The sequence below is a fragment of the Meriones unguiculatus genome, chromosome 18 (genome assembly GCF_030254825.1).
Source record: "Meriones unguiculatus strain TT.TT164.6M chromosome 18, Bangor_MerUng_6.1, whole genome shotgun sequence".
NCBI classification, from domain to species: Eukaryota; Metazoa; Chordata; class Mammalia; order Rodentia; family Muridae; genus Meriones; species Meriones unguiculatus.
Window position 1 is genome coordinate 8896846 of NC_083365.1, and position 27802 is coordinate 8924647.

The 27802-nt window shown below is 39.2% G+C and overlaps 1 long non-coding RNA gene across 3 annotated transcripts; it reads left to right on the top strand.

The window, feature by feature from the left end:
- The first annotated feature begins 3848 nt into the window (after window positions 1–3848).
- On the top strand, window positions 3849–27320 carry LOC132648927 (uncharacterized). Of its 3 annotated transcripts, none has more exons than XR_009587316.1 (3): window positions 3849–4131; window positions 26829–26991; window positions 27103–27320. It is a non-coding gene; the product is annotated as an uncharacterized LOC132648927 (long non-coding RNA). The 3 variants fall into 3 exon arrangements; XR_009587315.1 differs by lacking the exon at window positions 3849–4131 and adding an exon at window positions 4143–4327; XR_009587317.1 differs by lacking the exon at window positions 3849–4131 and adding an exon at window positions 18995–20090.
- Window positions 27321–27802: the final 482 nt, after the last annotated feature.

A 27802-nucleotide genomic window follows, 5' to 3' on the forward strand; every position in this document is an offset into this window, starting at 1 on the left:
TCAGTCAGAGATAACAGCCAACAGGGAGAGAACACGCCCCACTACCTGCCCTCCAATCTCATTCTCCATAGTAGCAGGAACAGCTGCTACACTGTTTTTCCTTCCACTTGAAAATCTACCCACCCACACCAAGCCATGCAAGAGAAATGTTTTCATGTTAATGCTGTTTTGCATATCCAAACCAACAGGATTAAACATCTTTTATTTGAAGAAAATGATGACTACCCTACTTCCTTTGGTTTGGGGGTAAAGAAATGAGAATGAAAACCTTTCCCCAGTAGGAAAAAAAAAAAGGTATGTATAATGACTAGGATGATTTCTCTTTTCAGGTCCCAACAGTTGCCCTGCTAGACTCTGGCCACCCGGTGTCTAGTCTGAAGACCAGGAACACTGTGACCTGGGATCATCTGAAACTTGAGAAACACTTGTTTCTTTGCATCTCCTGAACTCAGGTGACCACATAGTCAGAATGCCCTGGTTCTGTGGGTCAGAGGAGCGAAAACCAGGTCAGTCCAGGCAGAGTTGTGCAGACTTCAACTCAGGCACTGGCTATAAATCTGCCTTCTGACTGATGAGAGGTTTCTATTTCTCTTAATCCCCTCCAGCATGTGATCAATTAACATAAGTTAATATTAATGACGCGTGATATTAAGGCCGAAATAAGTAAGCCCCCAGGAGACAAGAAGAAACACACCAGACTTCCCCTTCATCCCTTCCTCTGCTGGTCCTAGGCCCAGATAGCCCAGCTGCCCAGTTGTCTGCATAGAGTCTCCCTTGATTTCATTTTTTAATATGGCTTAGCTGTTCTTTAGTTTTATCCTTCATAAGACTGTATGTTATTCATACAGAGGCCAGTCTTTAGCAGTTATGGAAGAGGGTTTCTGTGACTTTTTTTTGCAAAAAATTTGAGCAGGTATAAGCCTATCATAAACCAGTTATGTCTTTAGAAAACTTGTTCAGTTCACAAGTGCTTTTTTATTTAAATGAAAAGGTATTTATTTATATGTGTAAGTGTTCTGTCTGTAAACATATATGCATATATATATATATATATATATATATATATATATATACATGTATGTATCCTGTGAGTGCCTGGTACCCAGGGAAGCCAGAAGAGGGCCCCAGATTACCTGAAACTAATGATTTCTCTCTGTAGGGTTTACAACATTTACACAATGCTTACACCCCATTGGGCTGCCACTGATGCATTTAAACTCAGAACAAATCTCATTGTGATTGAATACTGAGAATGGCCGTTTAAGCAGTTGTTACCTAGGTTGGAGAGGTGATGAGTATGTTAAGTAATAATAATAATAAAAAGTGAGTGTGAGAAAGGGTGATCACTGGAATGCTGGGGTGGGAAGTGAAACCCACCAGAACCAGAAAATCTACGCTTTAATGTTCCCATTGCTCCTTTAATTCTGCCAGGGGTGCTGAGCACACCAGCTTTGTGTGTGTCTTTCAGTTCCAGGTCCCATAGTGCTTTGCAACAGAACCCACTTAGGATAACAATGAAGAAGCATGTAGCTTCCTATGAAGAGAGCTTTCGATGCATCGAAATGTCAGCAGCTCCTCTAACAGGGTGCTTTCTGCTCCAGAAGTTTAATGTTAATTATAAAATCAGATGATATTGTTATTGTGTAAGTATGTAGTACATAGGGCAATAGAATCTTCCCAGGTTCAGTGTTTCTTCTCACTGGGAAATAAATAAAAATTAGATTATGTAGCAAAGTATCAGAACCTCCACACACTTCACTTTCTATAGGAAAACATTCCAGTCTCTGAATCATAGTTAACAATATATTAATGAACAAATGTGGGGTAGGAGATACAGGATAATGAATGATTCTTTTCCCTCTCTTACCCTTCACCCTGAAAAATTCTAGGTGGTTTTGGAAAGTTACTATATCATTGTCTCTTCCTTCCTATTTCTCTTCCTAGTGATGTATATTCTTGACAAATGAGTGGGGCTCAGAGTGGACACAAGGAAGAAAGTATCACTGCAAGACTGCCTCCCCTGGATGTTAAAGCGGAAAGTAGCAAACATCATCTTCAAAAGGATGGTTACTCCCCCCAGCACAGCAACACAGTAAGTAGTAATGGGGCAGATCATTGGCACTTTTAAATATTAAACTGGGAAATGGGGAAGCAAAAATGAATGTTGTGGATGAGCTGTTTGAGTGACACTTATATACATACTGCAGAGGCCTTTGGTAGCTAAATTCTGAGAAACACACTAACTCTCTCATGGTGAGTACATAATACATTGTACTGACTGCAAAATGGAAAACCGTGTCAGAGAAGTACAAGATGGAGAGAGCAGCACACTGCAGCAAACACAAACTTCAGGGCAGAGATAGTAAATGACAAATAAGACATTTGCAGCACTCAGTCCATAGGTAATGAAGAGACATTCAAATTGTCCAGCAAGAAGAGGCAACAAGTTTAGATGATGATGATGATGATGATGATGATGATGATGATGACAATGATGGTAGTGATGATGATGATGATGATGGTGGTGGTGATGATGATAGTGATGATGATGACGATGATGATGATGATGATGGTTGGTGATGATGGTGGTGATGATGGTGGTGATGACGATGGTGGTGATGATGGTTGGTGATGATGGTGGTGATGACGATGGTGGTGACAATGGCAATGACTGTGATGTGTTACAGATGTTGCAGGAGTCCAGCCACGGGCATAGCACTTCTTGAACAAAGGTGGCACAGTAGCACGGGGCATCCAAGTGCTGGAGAGTGGTGCAATATCAAGGACTCACAGAGACCTGTCAAATCTGCAGCTCCAGAGCAGTAATCACCGGGGGTGCTAGACCTCAGGAAAAATAAGACACAAATGAGGTCCCAAATGAATTTCAGGGTCAGAGATCTTCCCAATCTGAGGCTCATTCCTCCACCTGGGCACACTTAAGAGAGTTCTGGAGGCATCTGTTGAAGGAACCAGGATGAGGCTCAGCTTTGTGCCTTTGTGGAGAGGGACAAAGGGGGTTGTTTTTCCTTAAATATTGTTACATCTGTCTGTAGGTGTGTCTGTGTGTGTTTCATATGCATAGGAAATTCTTCCTGTGGGCTTCAGATGTTTTAAAAGTCGAGGTCTAGGGAAGGAGAAAGAGACCACAATCCGAGCTTTTGTAGGTCTTTCAGAGCAGTGAGGGTTATTCTTATATTTATGGCCGTGAGCTTAGCCTTTAACGGTTCAGCCATCTCTACAGCCCTGAGGGCTATTCATGAATAGGCAGAAAACAACTGCAGTCGAGATTTTTTTTTTTTTGCCTGGGGAAATCCTGACAGCGGGGCCTCTAATTTCGTGAAATAAGACAGGTTGACCTCGAAAATTGTTGCCAAGGAAATTACACAGGCGTGAGGGCAGTTCATACAATTCATCCTTTGGGTTTTCATTCTTTTGGGGTTCGTTTCCATGGAAATCTACACCTGCCAATTTCCCCTGGTGTCCTTGGGGAGTCACGGAGCAGAAAAGCTGTGAAGTTGCACATTTCCTAGGCTGCTTTCTTCCACACACTCTCTCTCTCTCTAGTACCTCCTTTATTTAGCATGCTCCTGCTGTTTGGAGCCTTGAGAACAGGAGATAGGAAAGCATCCGTGCAGAGTTATCTGGTGTGTAGATATGAACCTGGGTCAAATGCCAAAAACAGCATTGTTTTTAGAATGTTTTGGTAATGATAAGAGTTCTTTGTGTTTACAATGAGATATTCTTACTCAATAAACCCGGGACCTTGAAATCTCTAAAGAGCTGCCTTCAGCAAAGCAAGTGCACAAATTTTTACTACTTTCGGCACAGAGTGTTTAAGTCACTGAGACAGGTGGTCAGCAGCTGGCAAGTAGGAGCACAGCCAGGTACCTCTGAAAGCCCTTATGAGTAAGAATGCGTGATGGATGATCCCAGTCACACACCAGAATGGTCTTGCTGGCCATTGCCTGAGATTCTGTCCCCATCAGATACCTGGCTCAATGCCTTCCCACTCCTTCCACAAGAATTTAAGTTGGGAAAGGTTTGCTTGCAGTTCTCCCCACAAGGGGACGGGACAAGCTCTTTCAGGGGTGTCAACATTGACTAAACTCTGACTTTTTGTGCATTCCTAAGGTAAGAGGCGTTGGGAGTAATGGAAACTAAGTAGAAGAAATGAGTGTGTGGATTTTGCTTACAACTGTTTAGGAACAAACTGTGTGTGACCTCATAGAGCATTTTCAGAGAACAGAAAACTTGTGTTGATTTTTTTTTTTCACTCTGCTGTGACAGAAGCAAGTTAGCATTTCAGCCTTGACCAAGATATTCAAAGGTAAGGATGACACAAATATTTGCTTGCTTAATTTTAATATCACAGGGATTCTTTTTGCATTTGGTTTGTGTCCTGGTTGGTTAGTTTTTGTTTGTTTGTTTGTTTGTTTTTGTTTCTTTTTCAACATAATACAATCTAGAGTCATCTGAGAAGAGAGAACCTTAATTGAGAAAATGCCTCCCTAAGAATGGCCGTTAGGCAAGGCTGTGGGTCATTTTCTTGACTGAAGGCTGCTGTGGAAGGGCTCATCGCACTGTGGGCAGTTCCGTGAATGGACAGGTGGTCCTGTGGCATGTAAGATAGCAAACTGATCAGGCCATTAAGCTGCATTCTCCCATAGCTTCTGCTTCGGTCTAGCCCCCAGAGTCCTACCTTATTGCCTCCAGTGTTAGAAAGTGAACTGAGCTACAAGCCAAAAAAAAAAAGCCTTTTTTTGCCAGGTTGCTTTTGTCATGGTGTTTATTACAGCCACACAAACTCTAATATAGCTTCTTCTTTTTGTTGTTGTTGATTTGATTCTAGAACTTTTTGTATCCTTTGCACAACTTTAATAAGTTCAAACTTACATAACATAATTTGCCAACCTTCAGTAAGTTAAGGACTCTGAGTACACCTATAGAATTGTTTAATCATTATCAAAATATAATGTTAAAATGATTTTATCATCTCCAAAAGAGAGTTCATACACTTGCAGCCAGTTGTAATCCTAGACAATTAGAGCTGTGTCTTCAGTTTCTACATATTTCTTTACTAAGAAGTTCATATAAGAGGGATCTAGTTTGATAAACATGTGCATATACATGTATATGTGTGCATAATTGTACTATATTTTATTATTATATAGTAATAATATTATACATGTATATATGACAGTGATATATACAGATAAATATTGTATACCTTTTGCCTCTGGCTTTCTATTTTAGCATAATTGCTTTTATATTCATTCTTGACGTTGCACAGTAGTTTTATTTCTGAATAATACTCCAATGTGTGAATATGCCACACTTTATCTGCACAATAGTTGACAGCATTTAGATGGTTTCCAGTTGAGGTTATTTTACATACTGCTGATATAATCATCCTATTAAGTTTTTAGGAGTATAACAAAGTTAGACCTTTATTTAACACTACCTATGTTTTAAAGAGAGACAGAGAAGAAAAACCTCAAAATGCAAAACTCAAAGCCTAAAAGGTAAGACCCAAAACTATAACTCTCAGAAGAAAACACAGACAAATTTTAATTTTTCAGTGATTTCTTAGGTATGACACCAGAGAAAGACAAAGACAACAAAACAGAAAGTAGGAAAATCACATGTCATGAAAATGCGTAAGAATTTTGTATCAAAAGACACTGCCATTAGAGGAAGCCAACAAGCAATGGATCATATGTCTCTAATTTATCAGTGAGGCATTAATAACGAGAACTTGCACAGACCCTCAGTAGTCAACAACAAACCCCAAGCACCTAACTCAACAGAAGCCAAAGGAACAGAACAGTCATTTCTCTAAAAAGGCATGTACAGAAGCCATAAGCACACGGAAACTTGGTCCCTACCTTCACCATGAGGGAAATGGCACACTGTGTTCAAGTCAGGTATTAAGTAGCTTGTCTCCTAGGACAATGCTGTTTGGGCATGATACATAACACTTTACTGCGTAGGATCGGACCTGCCAATAATATTGGCTTACTTAGGCTCTCTCTTGCCATCTTTTCTTTTCTTTCTTTCTTTCTTTCTTTCTTTCTTTCTTTCTTTCTTTCTTTTTTTTTTTTTTTTTGATTTAGTATCAAATAATACTGGCCTCACAGAATGAGTTGAAACTGTTCCCAATCATGATTTCTGTGACAGGTTGTATCAGATCAGTTATAAATATTCCATAACCATTTGTTGGATCTCACCAATGAAGCTCTCTGAGCCAGGCTTTTCAGTCCGGAAAGTGTTAATTATTATTCTGTCAGAGTCCTAGTCTTGTTTCTATTGCGTCTCACATCAGTTTTAGTCATTTCTGTCTCTGTAGGCTAATCGTTTCACCTAGGTTGTCCTATTTGTTGGATGAATATTCTTCATAGTATTTTAATATTAGTCTTTAACTTTCCTTAAGGTTGGTATTGCTGTCTTCCCACTTCTGATCTTGTTGAGCTGTATATCTCTTTTTTCTTGGTCAGTATAGATAAAATCTAGTCAATTTTGTATGCCCTGATTTCCTAATGCAGAAGCATGGATTATATTTGAAGTGTTTGTTCAGTTCTAATGTGCGTAGTTAAACATTTAAATTTCTTGTTAAACAATTTAGCTTCAGACTACAAATTTTAACGTTGTGATTTTATTTTTCTTAGCTTAATTAATTTTTTAATTTCCATGTGATTTTTTTGATCTATGACTTTTGTTAAAAATATTAATTTGGGGAGGAGGAGATAAGAGGGAAGGGGTGGGATTGGAAGGAGATGAGGAAGGGGGCTATAGCCAGGATACAAAGGTCATTGAACTTCGGTATATTACATTAAATTTTTTCAGATATATATATGTATATATTTATGTATGTGTATGTATGTATATATATAAACAAAAACAAAACCCTGTATATATACTACAGGTCTCTGTGTAGCCTTGGCTGTCCTGGGTTCACTTTGTAAGTCAGGCTGGCCTCAAATTCACAGAGATCCTCCTGCCTTTGCTTCACTGAGTGCTGGGATTATAGGCCTGTGCCATCTCACCAGCTATATATCAGTTTTTAAATTCAATACTTCCAGTATAATCTTAATTTACACAACCTTAATTTACAATCTATCTCAGATTAATATTAATTCTTATGAAATGTGGGCACTTATTCTAATATAGTCCAATTGTTTCTTCTTTTTAACTCTCATTTTTGTATGTATTAAGTTTCCATATATGATAAGAACCCTCATGTGCTGTTATATATGTGCTGGCCAGATTCACACTGCTGTGATAAATATATAAGAAGACAGTTCAAAATGAGGACAGACTTTTATTGGCTCATGGTCTCAGAAGCTTCAGTCTATGGTTGGCTGGGTCCATTTCTATGGGCCTGAGGTAAGACAGAACAGACAGAGATATAGCAGCAGCATGCGAAAGAGGAGGCTGTTGACTCATTTTTACCAGGAAGCAGAGAGAGGCCAGGGAAGAGTCAGGAACAAAGTAGAGCCTTCTCATTGTGGTGGAGCTACGTGATGTCCCCCACACGCTTGTGATTTAGAATTTGGCCCACAGCTGGCAGAAGACAGGCCCTTGGGGTGTATTGTCTCTGGCTGCTGCCTATCCAATGATCTGCTCAGCATCTAAGGGAACAGTTTCCTTCCACCACATATGCAGCACACCATGGTGCTCTTTCTATGCGCGTGTGGTCAACTGATTATTTAAAATAAATCTCCTGCCCTTAAGTTGCTTCTGCCATGTACTTTATGACAGTGATAAGAAAAGATACTGAGCACTTCAAGGACATAGGCCCAATAGCCTGGGTCAGTAGGAATTCAATGCGTTAGATCATAGAGGAAAGTAGCACCTTCAGATCACCTCCTTGGAGCATCAGCGTGGACGCAACAAATCAGAGTTGGGATCATTTTCTATCAAAACCACATCATTAGTTATAAATCTAAGCAAACATATGCTTGAAAGAAAAGGAAAATCATTCACTCAGTTTTACCTATTTTTATATCGATCTAGACTGACCTTTGTTTCTTTCTGCAACTTCTTGTCACTAATTTGTATAATCACTTTTCATCCAGAGGATTTCCTCTATTATTTGTTGTAAGGCAGGTTGGCTGGCAGCAAATGCACCCAGTCTTTGGTTATTTGGGGATGTCTTTCATTCACCTTTAGTTTTAAAGGACGGTTGTAATAGATTTCGCGTTCCTGGTGCAGTTGTTTGGTCAGAGTGTGGCGTGCCATGCCAGTGCCTTCTGGTACCCTTCGTTTTCAGTGAGTAGTCAGCTGTTGATCGCGATCTTGTTGCCTTGAGTCACATTTTGTTGTTCTTTTCATGATCTTCTTTGTTTGGGGTTTTGGCAATAAGACAATAGCATGGTTAGGTATTGAGAGACGAAAAGATTAAAAAATCAGTGTCTATTATTTTAACATTTAAAGCCTGAATGAAGGCTAGCTAGATGGAGACATGTCCAGTAATGCCCTGCATTCTTTTCCTGCCCACTAGAGATAAAGTTGCTAGGAAACTGGCCCATCCCTCTAGGAAGAAACACCAGATCATTAATGGTTGGGGACCTTCCTATAGTCAATCAGTTCAAAATGCAACATCCCTTTTGCCTTTTGACCAATAGATGCTTGCCAGGCAGGAATCGCCCCTGCTTTGGGCATGCTGGGAGGGACCGGAATCTTTAAATCACCCAACTAACCTGACCATGAGGCTCTCAGCTCTCACTGTTTTGGCAGTGGGGGGTGTGAGCCCAAGCTGCAGCTTGTAACTTGTAATAAATAAATAAATAAGTAAATAAGTAAATAAATAAATAAATAAATAGACTCATGTATTTACAGCGGAGTCTACTTATTTACTTATTTCTGGTCTTTTGGGGTTTGCAAACTGGGCACAACATTTTTGGGGGCTCGTCTGGGATCCCAAGACTCCAGGAACCTGACCTGGAGGTTTTTATGCCGCCAGTAAGTATCTAAATGTCTCTGGGTAAGTGTCTGTGTGTGCATGTACTTTTTGTCCTATTCTGAAAATTCCTTGGGGCTCAGGGTGTCAGTATCTGGGTAGCAAGACATGATCAAGGCAGATGTACCGGTGATCACAACTGCTGAAGTTCAGGGGGACACCCCTAGCTTCATCAGTATTTCGGCAGGTAATTTGAGCTCCAAGGAGGCCTGCTCTCACAGGCCCAGACTTCCTGGTCCCAGCGAGCACCACTTGGCATCTCCCAGGGCAGCAGCCCTCTCTCAGTGTCTCCTGAGGCAGCGGCAATGGCAGCATCGCCCATGCCTCCTACACCCATGGGGGTGTAGCAGCAGGTGGAATCAGTTTTAGCCTCTTCGAGGTAGATATTGTGCCTGTCTCAGAGGAGTCAGTTTTGGTCCCGGGAAATTAGCCCCGGGACAAGTCAGGTTTTTGGTCCACTTTTGCCAGAGGCCATACCTTCATTTCTATGTGTGTGATTTATTGTCTGTGCTGACTGCTCTCATTTCTTAAGACGTTACTTGGACTGATGGACATTATGGGATGGACTTCCTGTAACTCTCCCTGTTTCTCCCAATTCCACTTACACACTCTGCTTCGACCAGCAGTGGCCCAGCCTCTGCTCTGGGTTATAAAAAAGGAAAAAGTGGAGACATGAGTAAAATTGTCCAGGACTGCTTTTGGCCAGCTGGTGTATGTTTTTTGTCTCGGTGTCTCTGTATAGTATTTGTTTGGGTCTACCTTCTGCTTTCTGTTATTGAGTAAGAACAGTTATTGAATTGTTTGCACTGATAAATTTTGGTCCTAAAATCTAATTTTGACTTTTAAAATTAAGGTTATGCTTTGTGACTTTCTCCTGAATAAGGAGTACTTCTTTTTTGATATTGCAAAAACAGGTTTTGGAAAATGTTTAAGTCTAAAGTTTATCAGGCATTTTAAATAATGAGCTTGGGCAGTCTAACAAAAAAAGATGAAACATTTTCTCAGTCTTTTGGGGGAAAAAAGGTTTTGGTTAATTCCTTAAAACTTGTTCCAAGTTCCTTAAAGATTGTTTATGTGACCTTGGACCATATCTGCTACAGGGAAGTAAAAAAAAAAAAAAAAAATTAGCAGTTTCAGAACTTCTTTTTGTATTAATATGACTTGTTTTTGCTTTGCCTATAAAAAAAATAAATTATGAAATAAGCCCACCCTGGGCTCCAGCAGGATCATGTCAGGACAGAAAGGATTTTGATGGGAGTTTTTATGTTTAAAAAGCAAGAGATTGGGATATTAAAGAAAAAAATAACTTGTCTAAAGTAAAAATGTCTGGTTAAACCAGAAGAATGGAGCTAGGAAAAGCTATGTATGAAAAGCCTGAGGAGGGAGGTATGGTTTTACTGCCATCTTTGTTTGGGGCTTCCAGCTATATTGGGCAACATGTGGCTAGCCGCCATGTTGATTCAAAGATAAAGAGGGTGGAGCCATGAGTTTGCAACCATCTTTGTTTAGCCCTTTCAGTTATGTTCAGTGCTAAGTGCAAAGCTTTTTGCTTTTCAGTTTTAATGCAATATGGTAGAATCAGGAAAATTTGCTAGACTCTCTGTGAACTGTATCTGATTAAAAGGTTTGTTTTGATTTTAGTTCAGAAAGAGCAGATTTAAAGTTATGCTAACAACTGCAGTTGGTTAAAATGTTGAGCCTTACCTAGTCTCTTTTTAGGTTGTTTTAAGGTTAAGCCTAGGATGAGTAATTATAAAGTTTGCCTATGTAGATCTACTTAAAATATAGTTCTAAAACATACATCTTAGGACTATGCCAGAATTAGAGAGTATAACATTCTGTTTTATATGATGCAGCTTAGAGCAGAAGATAAAAATAGACAAAGAGTAACTCAGATATACTGGCCCTCAAGCTTGTCAGAGATCTGATGAACATGGCATTTTAACATGTGTAAACTTATTGTGACAGAGAGTCCCAAAATCCTGGCAGTAGCTCCCCCAAGGTCTCCAAGAAGATTTGGGCACAACAACAAATGACTGTGACTCTGGATTGCAGTATGCTAACCACTGGGCAATACTGTCTCAACTGGCCCACTGCTAGGGCCCAGCTTAACCTGTGGGTGGACAAAGCCATGGACACCTGAAAAGCCATTGTTTCACATTGTGAGAGTCAAGATGAGGTCAATCTCTCATGTTCCTTTTTCCCACAGAAGCAGTCTCTCATCTTCTATGCCTGGCAGGACTGCCTCTGCTTATGATGCCATGAGACCACAGGAGGCAGGGACACTGCCTAGGTGATGGACTAACTAGTCATCTTTGTCATTTTGATTGGTCCATGGATTGGTACATTTATTTAGCTTATAATTTATCCTCTCATGTCTCTGATCACATTGATGGCTAAGCTTATGGTAACTTTGCAGCTAAAGAGCAGACAATTAGATCCACTGTTAGCCCATTGATCAGTTCATTAACTAGTTTGAACTACCAGGTTCTACATCTCTTGTTTAGAAAGACAAACAGGTTTGCCTTGCTCATAGGATTCAAGTTTGTTGCCTGTGTCTTAAGATAAATAGATGGATAAAAAAAAAAAGATAATGAAGTTTATGTAGGGTCTGAGGATATAGGAGTTTAGGTTGTAAAAATTTAGAGAGTATTGTTTGGTCTGGGAAAATGTTTCAGGGTTTATAAATGCAAAAAAGATTGGAGTCTAAGTAGGTGGTTTAAGGTATATGAATATGAGTTATAAAGATTTAAAAAATTATTTAAGGCATATTGAAAGTGGGAGATAATTTAGATTTCTCCCCCCTTTTTGCTACTGTTGTGCTTATGATATAAGATTTCAAAAGTTCAAAGTTTTGGCATTGATCAATAGAGTTCTGATAAGTTGATGGAGCACTGACTGCTTATTATTCAGTCACCAGCTTGAGATTTTAATTTCCTTTGGTTGTCTTCTAGAGATAGACTTAAAGGTGCTTCTTGTCATGTTAAAAACATCTATTTAATGTGTATATCTGACCCAAAAGCTGTAGCCTTTACTATAGTATTCTTAATATCTGCCATTTCTGAGGCAGACAGGATTTAGGAATATCTTAAACCTATTCCTTCTAGTTGCTTTGTCAAGGAAAATCCAAGCATCTAGGGTTTAACAGTAAAGCCATTAATGTGTTTCTGCCTAACTTTCCAGTGTGACATAGAGGTGGGGGCTAAAAGTAGATGCTAAGCGTACGAAAAATGGCCAAGCTCCATATGGTGGGTGATTACCAACAGCTGTGCTCACAAAAAAATGTGTTAGAGTTCCAGACCATGTACACACTTAAGTTGTTTATAAAGGTTATAAAACAAACAGCTGAGTAAAACTGATGCTCATTCCGTTGACTGTAGTTTTACTTGTTACTCTCAGAATGTTGTCACATTAAATTTGCTGATATGTTACTTTTCTGAGTTTTTAAAATATATTTCCTTTTGTAAACTAAAGATTCATATGAGTTTCAGGAAACCAAAAAGTCACAAGACCTGGATCTGGCATAGCTCAAACGGATCCCAGATGAGTTTTCCCCTGGTCTTGGGATTCCCCACTTTTCCCATCTAATAGACAAATTTTAACTTCTGTCTCCAGTCTGAATTTGTCTCAGCAGATTTTCACCTGGTTGCCTATATTCTGGGATCAGCTATGGACTACGAGCTGAAATCTGGACTTCCTGGAAGCTGACATGATTGCTCCCTGCCTCGTCAGGTGGATCAACTAACCAGAGGCTTCTGAGGACTGACCCATTGCCCAGTCTTTGACTGTCATTTCAGCCTTCCTAGCCCCTGATCCAACAGTCCTATTGTGACCATTGAAGCAATTTCAGAATATGAAACCCTCAACCCCAAATCCCACCTAGCAGGCTGAAATGCTGAGTCAAAAGGAGCTCCCTGACATTAGCTATTATCTTGGGCATCTCCTTAAATGGAGTAGGAACTAGTATTGCAGCTTGGCAAGATCTAAGAGATAAAGGATTCCAGAGGATGGTTTAAATCCTGGTATAATAGTTCTCCTTGGCTTACTACCCCTATTTCCACCCTGATGGGACCCCCTATTCATTTTGATTTTTAACTTTGGGCCTTGTATTTTAAATTGCTTGATGACTTTCATGAAGAAAGGTTTGGGAGCAATACAGTAATGGTACTCAAGATACCATTGTAAAAAGGTAAATCTATAGGATACAAGAGGTCATATCTGGAAGACCCAAGATTGCGTCTTCAAATGATCATGGGAAAGGGGGAATGAGAGACCAAAAGATTAAAAAATCAGTGGCTATTATTTTAACATTTAAAGCCTGAATGAAGGCTAGCTAGATGGAGACATGTCCAGTAATGCCCTGCATTCTTTTCCTGCCCACTAGAGATAAAGTTGCTAGGAAACTGGCCCATTCCCCTAGGGAGGGACACCAGATCATTAATGGTTTGGGGACCTTCCTATAGCCAATCAGTTCAAAATGCAAAATCCCTTTTGCCTTTTGACCAATAGATGCTTGCCAGGCAGGAATTGCCCCTGCTTTGGACATGCTGGGAGGGACCAGAATCTTTAAATCAACCAACTAACCTGAGCACGAGGCTCTCAGCTCTCACTGCTTTGGTGGTGGGGGTTGAGCCCAAACTGCAGCTTGTAACTTGTAATAAAAAAAAAAAAAAAAAAAAACCCTCATGTATTTACACCAGAGTCTATTTATTCCTGGTCTTTTGGGGTTCGCGAACTGGGCACAACAGTATGGCTGTAGGTGTGTCTATCCTAAATGCAGTTGTTGCCTTTGTAGAATCTGTGGATTCATTTTAGGGTCAAATTTGAAAATGGTTTAACCAATGTTTTTTTTTTTTTTTTTACAATTTTTTCCTGATGTTTTGTCACTCTCCCTCTCCTTCTGATACTTCAGTATGCTTTTGCATATGATTAATAGTAACTAAGCATCATAACTGATTACTTGTGATTGACAGAAGGTATCTTGAAAGTTTCAGAGGAGGTCTTTGAGGTTTTTTTCAGTTAAAAACAGTTTTTCAGTTTTAATAATTTCAGTTGCTCTAGTTGCACTGTTTTAATTCTTTTATGCACTCCAATCTGCTATAGTAATTCTTCATCTTAAAAAGTTTATTTTCAAGTGTTAAATATTTACCTGGTTGTTTTATATAAATTATAGTCCCTTATTACAATTACTTGAATAGTCTTTAATTCCTTAATAGCTACATTGTTTGTTACTTTCAATAGCTATAGGGAAGAACAGGAGTTCATCAACTCGACCTTAAAAATAGTAGGGATAAACTTCTCTTAAAGGTTAGTGACATTTTCCTTTCTCTTTGTTTATCTTGCCCTTCATTGTTAAAAATTAGAAATGCTAGATAACACATCCTAGCTGCTCTGAGGCTTCTATTGTCTTATGTAGGGTTGTTGTCAACATGCTATTGTTCCCTTTCTTGTCTGGTAATTTCCCTGGCCGAATTTTATGGAGTCTGCCTTCCCCTAAGTAGATAGCTTACTACTATCTTTGCTAGATCTTTGTTGTTTCTGTTTTTGAACTGATTTGTTGACAGGCCTCCTGGGTACTTGTGAGTTAGTACAGCTCAGCAGAAACTCTGTGACTGGCAGAGATGAGGCTAAACACTGAGCTAGTGATGTTTCTGTCATTTGATAACGCTAGTGTGGGAACTGGGAAATGTATTTTGAGTTCAAGTGGTTTACAAGATTGCTCTAGTTTTTCATTTCTTTTTGTGTAAAGCCCTGCAGTGAGACCTAGTGACTAACTGAGTGACTTTTTTTTTTCATTTTATTTTATTATTTTATTTTATTTTTTATTTTTTTTATCAGTTACATTTTAACTCTGTATCCCAGCCGTGTCCCGATCCCTCATTCCCTCCCAGTCCCTCCCTCCCTCCCTCATCTCCACCGTGCCCCTTTAACTGAGTGACTTTTTCAGTCTCTTTAGATGACCACCAGTACCTTAATTTAGCAAGTTTAACGAAGCTTGCCACATTTATTCTAACGATTGTTTTCCCTGCTGAATTTCTTTTCTCCACTAGCACTGCAGTTGGAAGGCAGTTGTAATGTTGCTCCCGTGTAGACCACCCCCTTTGTTTACCTGAAATGATCCTGTTTTCAGTAACAATGGAAGACGGGTTGTTTTCCCGTACTCTGCTCTAAACTCTGCTCTAATCCTCTGCCTGGAGCACACTCTTTGCCCTTTGTCTCTGCTCACCACACTTTAAGGGAACAATGCCCACCCTATCACAGCAAAGGCTTTCTGGATGGGGTGAATGGGAGTACCAGGTCAAAATGCCATCAGTTTTTCACAGTGTTACCCAAAGTTCACTAGAAGTCTCCGTTTTGTTTGAGTAACATCTATTTTAAGGATTGCCGTTGCTTTTTGTGAGGCTGTGGGAAATTTTGCCCCTAAAGTAAGAGTGTGTGGTGTGCATTGGAAGCACTAGCAAAGGGGTTCCTGGGAGGAAGAAATCCAGATGATATCACCTTGTTCTTAAGTAAAAACCAACAATTAATTTGGAATTTGAAAAAGTCTGATCCAACAACATGTGTAGAGTGTAGCCACATATATTGCATGCATGTTTCTATTTTTACATAGAATATTTTAGTATGGGACTAGAGTAACCTGGTTCTGATTCTGATGTTACCACCCCACAAAGTGCCAATCCTGACATTCAGCTTTCCTTAGCTGAACCTTACATTCCTCAACTGTCAAAAAACAGGTATAATTTAAATTTCTAAAATATCTATATAGTAATAATATTTGTACAGGCTAAAATTACAGAATATCACTGAGCAATGCTGAGCAAGTGTCAGGGCAACAGAAAATGTATAAACAAGTCTGCTAAGGACAAGATATTTGGAGCCAAAGCTTGATTATAAAACCTGCTGGTAAATACGGCCTTGGCTCAGTCCACACTCAGTTAGGGGACCTAAATGTGCCCTGTACACGAGGACCCATAGCCCTGTGGTGTGCTCTTACACGCAGTCTTGGCTAGATAGCAAAGGGGGTGGTCTATGCGGAGAGCAACATTGCAACTACCTTCCAACTGCAATGCTAGTGGGAAAAGAAATCAGCAGGGAAAACAAGCGTTAGAATAAATGTGGCAAGCTTCGTTAAACTTGCTAAATTAAGGTACTGGTGGTCATCTAAAGAGACTGAAAAAGTCACTCAGTTAGATAGTCACTAGGTCTCACTGCAGGCCGAGGCACTTTAAATGAATACTAGGACATAGTACTTCCTCATCTAAGAACAAAGGGTCAGAATTTTTCTCCATACACAGTAAGCGTGGCAAATTGCCTTAACCATTCTAGATCTGAGGTTTGAAAAATGGATATGGAATGATTTATTCCATAGATAGCTAGGATGATGAAGACAATGTGGTATTTCAAGTCATTAGGAGGGGGTCTAGTACCTAAATACTACTCTAATGGAAGTGTTTGTAATCAGACTTCTATCACCATGGTGACCATGGAGGGCCATGCCTCCGTGGTGGTGGTTCCTGCATAAAGGTGGAAAGCCACACCAGACTCTTCTCCTTCCATTCTGTCATATAAGAAGTTTTTGGGTTCTTTCTCCCTTGGACTAGGGGTATGGTTAAGTGGTAAAAACCTTGCCTCATTTGTGTAAGACCTGAACTCAATTCTCATCACCCCCTCTACCCAAAGAGAAATAACGCTTAGGACACTGGCTCACAACCTCATTATGCAGAATTGTAAAATGGGATGAAGTGGGAGGGAAAATAGAATCTATGAAGAAAGGCAGGACACTGATCAAAAGGCCACAAAGGCTCCTGTACTGATTCTCCTGGAACAAGACTCCAGCAAGGAGGAGGGGCGATGCAGTTCCGAACAGAGAAGACTGATGTTGCCTGAAACACCTTGCACAGGTTCCATGGTAGATATCCAAGGGTTCCCCTTGTCCTACTCAGCATTAATACTGTAGATCTACACCACCCATTCATTTCTTCCCCAGTAAAGCACCAATGCACTCCTCCATCTCGCCTCTTCCTTCAGTCCTGAGCCCCGAGTTTTCCAGAACTGTGTTCCATTTATCCTGCTTGGCAGACAGCACTAAAGGTGGTTTCCAGAATGACCTTTTGCTTCAACTGGCCATAGGTATCTTCTCTGATCCAATTTGCCTCTTGATGTGAGAGGCATTAAGAATCTGGAAGACAGACCATTCAGGTGCATCAGTATTGGCTAGAGTGTTAGGGTATGTGTTGCTCCTACACAGGCAAAGCTTGGAGATAGAGGAGGATGGAACATGGTTCTACCAGGCTTGTCTGATGTATTTCTGTGATCTCTAGCCTATTCCCATGCTCACCATCATAGTTAGCCTGCAGGTGTTTCCAGAATTGCTTAGCTCTTCCTCTGACTTTTCCTTCAGCGAAGACTCTTTACCAAAACTCCCTCAAAAAACATACCTATTTCTGAGCCACTGTGATCATGGGGATCCCAGACACTGGTTCACTAGAGCCTGGGTCCAGAAACTGACCTAGGTCAAACTTATAATTTTATAGCTGAATGAAGAAAAGAAACAGAAAGGAAAGGACATGACTGCTTCTAGGTATGGTGGAAAAGAAAGTTTGTTTTAGATATGTGGGAAAGCCTAGCCAGAGGCAGACACATCTGGAAGAGCCCAGAGTGGTCATGACCCTGAGCCATGTAAGGAGAGAGGGAAGGGGAAGGGAATGAAGTGTAGCAGCCAGGAGGCCAAAGGCATAAAAAGCGCTGGGCAACCAAAATGTCTGGATTATATAGGGAAGAGCTTCTGGGGGGAGGGCAGCCAGGCCCTTGGCTGGAAAGTTCAGGGTAGAGGGCGGGGTGTGCCAGCCACAGCCTCTAACAGGTAGGAACCGATGGATTCTGGGACAAAATGGTGGCCAGGTCCACTTTGATATGTTAAATAGTCGTCTCAGTCATTGGTTCAGGGTTTGAAACTTAACAAAATAGCATGCAATCCTTTGCAATGCTTTGTAAAATGCAGACAGGATCTGGAAATCTGTAATGGAGTCCCCGATCGCACATATGATGCAACCCCAGGAGTGTAGATGTTACGTTCACTGAGAAACAGAGTAGACATGGAACCCTTGTAAGGATTGTGAAAATAAGACGAGTGTGTGGGTGCCTGTTTGTAGGCTAGAGAAGGCATCACTCTCCAACTTATTTCCCTGAAACTGTTTCTCACTACTTCTGAGGCTGGACTGGAGGTCAGCAAACCCCAGAGACCCAGCTTCCTGTCTCCACCCACCACGGTGCTGGGGTTGCAGGGCTGTCAGTGCCACCAAACCTCTTAACTGCTGCGACCCGTACTAGGGTATTCATGCTAGTATACCAAGTGTCAAGAATACCTCCTCCCGAGCCATCTTACCAGTTCCTGTTTTTATTTACTACTGAATTCCCAAAATCTACACTGCTCCCCAGTAAATAATAGACATACTATAAATACTTGCGGAGTTTTAAGGAATTGTAAAACTGATGCAGTCAGGTCTGTTCAATCTATCATCCCTCTAGACTGTCAACCATGAGCCTTTCCAGTATCATTTAAAATACTTAATAGATTCTGAGAGCTGAAAAGAAATTACAGGGAAAATACCTGTACTCTAAAACTAGGAGCCTGCAAAGTCGTCTTCCTTGGTACGGGGTAAGAGATCAGTGTAGCAACCTTACTGAGGCATCAATCTTGAGGTGTATGGATCTTCTTTGCTGGTGCACAAACTTCTGCAGTCAGTTGCATCAAAGATTACAGTGTGTGAGTGTAGATGTAAGCTGTCAGCTACACTTTTTTTTCCTTCATGTTCTCATGGAGCAAGGTTAGGTGGCATGCCAATGAAAACAGAAAATGGTATAAAGACCCAAAGTGTAACAGATGCAGATGGGACTTCTGAAAGGAGATACTCTTTTGCAAATGAAGCACTCCGTAGTTAGTTACAAAACACAAGAGCATGGTCTTTCCAGTTGTAAGGGCTGCGTGTAGTGCTGCATTCCTTTAATTCCAGAGCACAGGAGGCAGAGGCAGGTGGATCTCTGGGAGTTCAGTGATAGCTCAGTCTACATACGGAGTTCCAGAACAGCCATGACTACGTGGTCAGACCATGTCTAAAAAATAAACAACTAAATTAGTTCCTTAAAAAAAAAAAATACAATGGTAAGGTATTTCAATTCTAACTTCCTTTCTAGAATCGTTTTTATTTTTTTAATCTTTCTCTTTATTACCATATGCTGCGTATGACAATACCTCTGAGTTCTACAGAGATAGGGAAGAAGCTTGGATAGACTTCTTCTTGAAGCCCATAAATTCATCTAGAAGATGAAAATTACAATAGAAAGAACCACACAGATTTGTGACTCCGGCCATTTGCCCACCCTGGTATCACACTGAAGTAGCTGTCCTGAAGTTTGTGAGGGTAATGGTAACCCTTTAGCAGTTGATGCTGAGGTAAATGTTTGCTGATGCCCCTCCTCCATCCTGCATGCTGGGAATCAGGACCCTCTGTCACTAAGATGGCTCTTCAGTCCCTGAGAGAAGGCTATTTATTCTCAGGTCCTTTTTTTCTTTTTTCTTTTTTTTTAATATTTTTTTTATTATATGTACTTTGGTGTTCTGTCTGCATATATGTCTGTGAGGGTGTCAGATCCCTGGAACTGGAATTACATATAGTTGTAAGCTGCCATGTGGGTGCTGGGAGTTGAACCCAGGTCCATCTGGAAGAACAGCAAGTGCTCTTAACCACTGAGCCATTTCTCCAGCCCCAGGTTCCTTTTTTTTTCTTGGCACTTTGTCTCACCAGAGAGCAATGAATTTATAACGTCTATTTCTTGGAGGTGTAAGTAGCTTCCTGAGAGTGACAGAAAAGTAGATTGTAGACTTACAAGTACTTCATTGATGCTGTCTTGCCACGTTCCTAGAGTTGGCCAGATAGCTTATGACTGTCTTTTTCATGGTAGAAGACTAGTTCGAGAAAAGGAAGAGTGCTGAAACTACAAGATGCCTGAGACGGTCAAGCCAGGCTCTCATGGTCCCTGGTGCCTGAAGGTCCCGGAGAGGTGCTGAGAGCAGCTGAAGAGCCAGATCAGCATCTGGGAGGGGCAGCTTCTCCACACCTCTGCAGTGCAGGTGGGGCCTAGTTGTTATTTCTGAATTGACATTGTGGGAAAATCCAGGTCAGCCTTAAAGAGAGAGGCTCTGGAGTGGAACCCTGGCCAAGGGGTAGCTGGGGTAGAACTTGAAATCCCCAGGTGGTGGGCATGGCTGGGATTGACTTCTGAAAACACAGAGCTGTCCTTTCATTTGCTGTCCTAACCACCCTCTGCCATCCTCTGTATTCTTTCAAAGAACTCAGGCAATTCTGTCCATCCTCCTGCCTGCAGCACGTACCAGTCTTGAATTCACACGAGTGGATGGAAAGAAAATAGCAGGGAAGGAAGCAACAGGGTCCAGTGCACTCAGCCCTATGAGGTCTCTGCCTCCCAGCACTGCATCTAGAAGTCCTTCAGCGTCTTTGAAAAGTGACGCTAAACATTGAGATTGAAACCGAGCAACAGGGCCTGAGGATTTACCCACAAGTATTAAGACAAATCTGCGTTTAGAATTTAGTTCCCTGTGCTTCCACTCATCGTTGCATTTGAAACACAAAAGCCCATAAGAACCTCTTCCAAAGAGTTTTAAGGGAGTGTCTTCCTGTACTTTTTGAAATGAAAGCCACGGAGACAGTGTGCTGGAGTGAAGGTTTCTGCTGGAAAGGACAGGCTGAAGGTGACTTGTGACCTCATCTTCTTTTCTGTGGAAGTCCTTGTCAAAGGAGAGATAATGATTACTGAAAGTGACCCTTGCTGCTTAGTTTCAGCATACAAAATAGGTGATGCATTCATTTATAAGATGCTCTATATAATTAAGAAAATCATACAATTTGTATAAATTAGCATTTCAATGTTCAGAGAACTATTTAGTATTTGTTGACATTTTTCCCAAGTCAAAAAGTAGTTATTTCAGCCTAGTCTGTTACTAATCCTCCCCTCCCCCACCATTCAAGTTTATTTTTTAAAAAATGTAGAGGAGGGGAAATGGAAAGGAAAGTAACTGCTAAAATTTCCAAGGTTTTACTGGACGCCAAGGTTGCATTTCTAAGAAACTTTGATCAAGTAAATTGCTTCTACATGTCTCAAATTTTCCCTCTAGAAAACTGAAATAATGAATTACCTTTGATGTGAGGATTTGCAAGGGTGTTTAGAGACTGAATAAATCCATCATCTGGGACTTCTGTTTCTAGGAAGAGGCAGTTGCTATATTTGCCCTTTTCAAATACAACTAAAATCTGAGCAATAGATAAATGACAAAAAGATAGATAGATAGATAGATAGATAGATAGATAGATAGATAGATAGATACATAGATACATAGATAGATAGATACATAGATACATACATAGATACATACATAGATACATAGATTGATGATAGATACATACATAGATACATAGGTAGATATAGACAGTCTGACAGACAGGCAGAGATTATAGAAGATGGATAATAGAGTTACTGAAAGGTGAAGAGGGAGAGGAAATTTGTATAAGAACATTGGGGCCTGAGGGACACAGGTGAAGGGTTTTTTTGTCATTTCTTTTTGCTTCATATGTCCCATATAAGATAATGAAGTGGTCACACACAAATACACACACACACACACACACACACACACATCTTTATTTAAATATCACATATTATACAGAGATAGAACTCAAGTTGGATCATAGATTTATTCTTAGTTTTTACTTTATTTTTATATATTTTTAATAAATTGTATTTCTGCCTTCTACTTACTACTCTAGCTCCACCTAAGTCCTCTCTTCAACTGCTCCTATATCCCCGCACTGCACTCTTTTATTAATAGCATTTTTTATTGATTAATAATGTTACATATGTGTGTATGTGTGTATATGTATGCATAAATGTATATAATGCTCTTATGTCCCCACATTCTCTCATTAATAGCATTTTTCATTGATTAATACTGTTATTTTTATATTGAATAAATGTATAAATACTACTAAGCATTACTTCCTTTAAGCTACATATGTATTCCTAGATATTGTTTATAGGTTGGCAACGTACAGTGAATGAGTGATCCCCTTTTTTCACAATCCCATTAATATTTGTTACCAGTTGCTTTGTTGATTTATGTCATTCTGACTGGCATCTGAGTTTAATTTCCATTTCTCTAATTGCTAAGGATGATGAGTTTTTGAGGTATTTCTTAGGCAGTTTTAGTTCTTCTGTTAAGAACTACGTTGAGATCCCTAGCCCATTTTTTAAAGCTGTGTCATGTGTTTCCTTGACTGTTTTTTGAGTCCTTTGTCTATTCTGGTTATTAGTCTTCTGTCAGATGCATAGCAGGCAAAGGCCCTCCCCCGTTCTGTCAGTTTCTTCTTCACTCAACTGACTGTTTTCATACTGTACAGAAACTTTTTGATTTCATGAAGTCCTACTTGCCTATTTTTGGCCCAAATTCCCAAACAAATGGAGTCTTAGTAAAAAATTTCTTTCTTATACCTCAATCTTCAAGACTATTGCTATGTTCTAGCAATTTTGATATCTAGTATCTAGTTTTCCTAGCACCATTTGTTAATGATACTGTCATTTCTCCGGTGTAGGCTTTTTTTTTTGTTGTTGTTTTTTTGTTGTTGTTTTTGCCTCTTGTCAAATATCAGATTGTTATAGTTACAAGTACTCATGTTTAGATCTTATTTTTACTCCTTTGGTCTACATATCTGTTTTATGCTAGTACCATATTGTTTTTATTACTATAACTCTATAAAATACATTGAAGTCTAGAATAGCAATTTTATCTAGTATTATTCTTTTTGCTCAGGATTGCTTTGGCCATCAAGGGTTGTTTTTTATTTTGTTGTTGTTTGTTTTTTTTCTGGTTTCATATTAATTTTGTGATGGTTTTTCTATTTCTGTGAAGAATGTTTTAATTTTTTTATTGGTCTTGTATTTACCTTACAATTTGCCTATAATAGGATGGTCATTTTTACAATGTTAATTCTACCTCTCCATGAACATGGGCTGTTTTTCCATTATCTAGCATTTTTCTCAATCAATTTCTTCACAGATTTGAAGTCTTCATTGTAAAGGTCTTTTACATTGTTGGTTAGGTTTAATACAAGATATTTTCTCATTGATGCTATTGCAGAGAGGGATGTGTCCATGAACTCTTTATTCCCCTGTTTGCTGTTATTGTATAGAAAGGCTACTTATGCTTATAAGTTTATCTTGTACCCTGCCACTCTGCTGAAATTGTTGATTGTTTCTAGAAAGTTCTGGTGAGATTTTTGGGGTCTCTTACCCACAATATGATGTCATCTGCAATTACAGATAATTTCACTTCTTTCTTGTATTTGTCTCCCTTGACCATTTCCTTTCCAGCCCTTTTGCTGTAGCACAGTGGCTCTCAACCTTCCTCGTGTTACAACTCCTCAATACAGTTCCTTATGTTTTGGTGATTCCCAACCATAAAATTATGTTCTAGCTACTTCATGATTCTCATTTCGCTACTGTTGTAAATCGCAATGTAAACCCCCAATGTAAATTGATATGGAACCCCCAAAGAGGTTGAGACCTCAGCCTGAGAAGCACAACTCTAATGAGTGCTTCCAGAACCATATAAGGAAGGAACAAAGATAACTGATAAACCAGTCTTGTTTCTGATTTGGGGATTTCTTCAAGTTCTCAAGTTAGGATGACGTTGATTGTAAAGGTTTGTCATCTATAGCCTTTACTGTGTACAGTATGTTCCCTCCAGTTTTATTTATTCTAGGATTTTTTTTATGATGAAAGTATGTTAGATTTTTACCTAAGGTGTTTATGTACATCTATTGAGATGATTGTTATTTTTGTCTTTCAGTCCATTTATATGATATATTATATTTATTGATTTACATATGTTGAACCACCCCTGCATTTCTGAGACAAAGTCAACTTAATCTTCTTGGATAATCTTGATATGTTCCTCTACTTGGTTTGCTAGTATTTTAACGAGGGTTTTTGCCTTTATAGTCATCAAAGATTTTGGAGTATAGTTTTGGTTTTACTGTTGTTGTGGTACTACAGTACCACCTATACATATCCTGGATATTAGAGGAGCACTGACTTCATATAATGAATTTGGGTGATCTTTTTATTTCTTTTCTTTTCTGAATAATTTGAAGTATTTACTGTAGTTTTTCCAAAGTCTGATCAAATTCTGCTGTGAATTGATCTGTCTCTGTATTATTTTCTCTGTTGGAAAGCTTTTATTACAATTTCAATCTCTTAGGGGTCTGTTTAGGTTGTTGATATCTTCTTGATTTAACTTTGTTGTTTGGATAAATCAATAAATTTATTTCTTTTGAATGAATGAATGAATGAATGAATGAATGAATGAATGAATGAAAACCTAGCCACTAGAGTAAAGGTTAACAATTGAACTTATCCCAATTGGAGAGGGAAAATCACCACTTTAGGACAAGCCTCATATTCAGTAGTTGACCAACATATAATTGGACTCTACAGTTTTTTCTGTGTTGTGCTTTTTTTGGTTACAGTTTGTCTTTTGTTTGTATTTCTTTCCTTCTGCTCCTCCTCCTCCTCTTCTTCTTCTTCGGTATGGTTTTACCTTGTTTTATAGGTTTTAGAAGGTTTTGTTAGTGTATTAAAGTTTTCTTTTATTGAGAAAGGAACTAAATGTTGCCTGGGTAGGGAGGGGGAGAGTATTTGAAGGGACTTGGGGGAGAGGAAGATCATAAACTAAATATGTTTGAATTATTCATTTTTTAGAGTTCCTATCTTAATGGGGTATCTGTTTTTAAAGGTATTCCCTTATAATATTCTGTGTTTCTTTTGTGTCTGTTATAATGTTTTACTCCTATAATGTTCATTTCTGATTTTGTTAATTTGGGTCATCTCTTTCTTCTTATGTTCAGTTAGGCCAAGTCTCTCTTAATATTATTTGTCTTCACAAACCAAACAACAAACAAACAAACAAAAAGTTCAGATTCATTAAATCTTTGTATTGTTTTCTTTGTTTCTATTTTATTAATTTATGTTTTGATATTTATTATTTCTTGCTTCTACTGGGCTTAGTTTGGCTTTTTGGTTTTACAGATTCTTGAGTTGCAGAACTGTAGTTTCCTGAACTTTGGGGAGCTAGAAGTCCAAGATTAGGGTCCTGTGTGGCTGACTTCTGGTGAGGTCTCTGTTCCTGGCTCACAGGCTGTTTTCTCACCGTGTCCTCACACCTTTGCACTGTGTTTGTGCAGTGGGAGCAGGGCCACTCATGCCTCGTCCTCTTCCAAGAAGGACCCCAGTGGTGGCAGATTAGGGTTCTTGCCCTATTGACTTCCATTTGTGTATGTATATATGTATGTATGTGCTTGTGTGTGTGTGCATGTGCGTATGTTTGTATCTGACAAGATCTCTCTATGTTGTAGAGGCTGGCCCTAATAGCCCTGGCTCAAGAAATTCTGCCATAGTCTTTCAAGTAGCTGAAACAAGTGTGTGCCTGGTTTTGACCTTCATTCAACTTTCATTCCTGAAAACCATGTCTACAAGGGCTTTGGCCTTTAGAATGTTCTCCCAGATACACAATGTAGCCAATATCAGATATCTGCCAGCTACCAGTCTCTCAGAGATACCATGGTGGACACGGTATGGAATGAGCTCTACATGGGGATGAAACGATGTAGAAGACACTGGTGCTATGAATAAAATGCATAAGAGCTCAGAAAGAAATCAAGAGGTCTTGTGCGTTGGACCTTAGATAATACCAGTTGACCCCTAGGCAGAGATAAGAGCACACAGACAAAACATTTTCTGTACAGTCATGTCTGGCTTAGTAAAGGGGTTATACTCTGAGAAAAAAAATTCTTGAGTTGCATTATCAAGTCACTTATTTGTATTTTTTCTGATGTTTTATCATGGGCAGCTTGGGCTATACATTTCTCTCCTACAACTGCTTTTAACGTATCCCAGAGGTTTTGTTGTTTTTATTTTTAATCAGTTCAAGAAGTATTTTGATTTATGTTTTGAATCATTTCTCATTCAGCAATGAGTTATTCAATGTCCATGAGTTTATTCACTTTTTAGAGTTTTGTTTGCTGTCAACTTTAAGTTTGATTGTACAGGTCACATAGGGTACATGAGATTATTTCAGTTTTCATTATTTGTTAAGGTTTGTTTTGTAATTCTCTATGTGGTCTGTTTTAAAGAGACTTCTGTGTACTAAAGAGTAAAATGCACAATCTTTGGCATTTGGATGGAACATTCTCTGTATCTGTTAGTATCTGTTAGACCCATTATATATAACATGCTGTTTAATTCTGACATGTCTGTTTTTGTTTGTTTTGTTTTGTTTTTTTGTTTTGTCTAAATGATCTATCTATTAGAGAAAATGAGGTACTGAAATTGCCTACTACTGTATTGGGATTGTGTTCATCTGTTTTTAATTCCATTTTCTTTGTTAGTTGATCCCTTGATTAAAATAAAGTGCCCTTCTTTGCCTCTTCTGAATAGTTTTAGTTTTAAGTGTATTTTATTAGATATTATGATAGCAACACCTGCTAGTATCCTGATCTCATTTTCATACTTTTTACCATCTTTGCACTTCAAAGGGGTGCCTATCTTTAAAGTTAAGATGTCTTTCTTGTAGACAAGAGATAGATGGATTTAATTTCTTATTTATTTATTTTCTTTCTTTCATTTCTTTATTTATATATTTATACTTTAAGCCATGTTTCTCCTCCCTAGTCTCCTCACAGTTCCTTGTGTTGACCTCCCTTTTGCCCTCATTCATCTGCTCCTCTTTCTTTTTCTTCAGAAAGCAACTGGCCTTCCAAAGATATCAACGAAACATATAAGATGAGGTACCCCTCACTACCACCATGGCTGATGAGGCAACCCAATATGAGAAAAGAGGTTCAAAGAGTTGGCAAAAGAGTTGGAAGGTTGAAACCATTAACACGTATAGTTTTTATTGAAAAGTATGTGAAAAGTGCAGTCATTTTTATTATCTTATTTTTTTTTTTGCTGCTTTGTGTTCTTTATTGTGTTTTGTATCTCATTAAATTGTATATTGTTTTTGTTGGGATCAGTAAGCAGGCATCTCTACGGCCAGCCTCAAGGGACCTGACAAACTGGTCATCAGGCATTTGTGAAGCCACCAAGAAGACCACCCGTTGATCACCTGGAACCACCTGCGCATGCCCTGGGTCACCTTATAAGAGAACTCCCAAAGCCCCTCCTCTCTCTCTTTTCTCTTCTGCCTCAGCTCTCTGCGACCTCCTTTCCCTTCCCCTAATAAACCTCCCATGTGGAACTGGTCTCCTGGTGTGATTTGTGAACCTGTCATGTAACCTTCAGAGCCGAAAGTTTTCTAACAGTTTTGTTTTGTTTATAGAGTTTCTTGGCTGTTCTTATTCCTCAATCTTCAGTTCAAGGATCCAGGTGTAGTGAAAAAAAAAAGTAGTCTGAAAAGTTCAGGTACTCCTTGATTCTATTCATAAAATAATGAATTTTCTAAATAATGAATATAGATAGAAAACAGATTTGTGGGTGCAGAGGGTTAGGGGTATTGGTTTCTTTGTGATGAGGGAAATCCTTGACTTGAAATGACACTCACATAGATCTCAGCATAAAGTCAGCAGTTAGAAGAAATCACATACATACACTAATATCACATTCCAGGATTTGCAATTGTGTTACAATGCAATAAGACACAGATGTGGAGAAACCTTGGACATGAACACACATATCTCTAATTACTGTATTCCACATTTTGATTGTTTGTTTGCT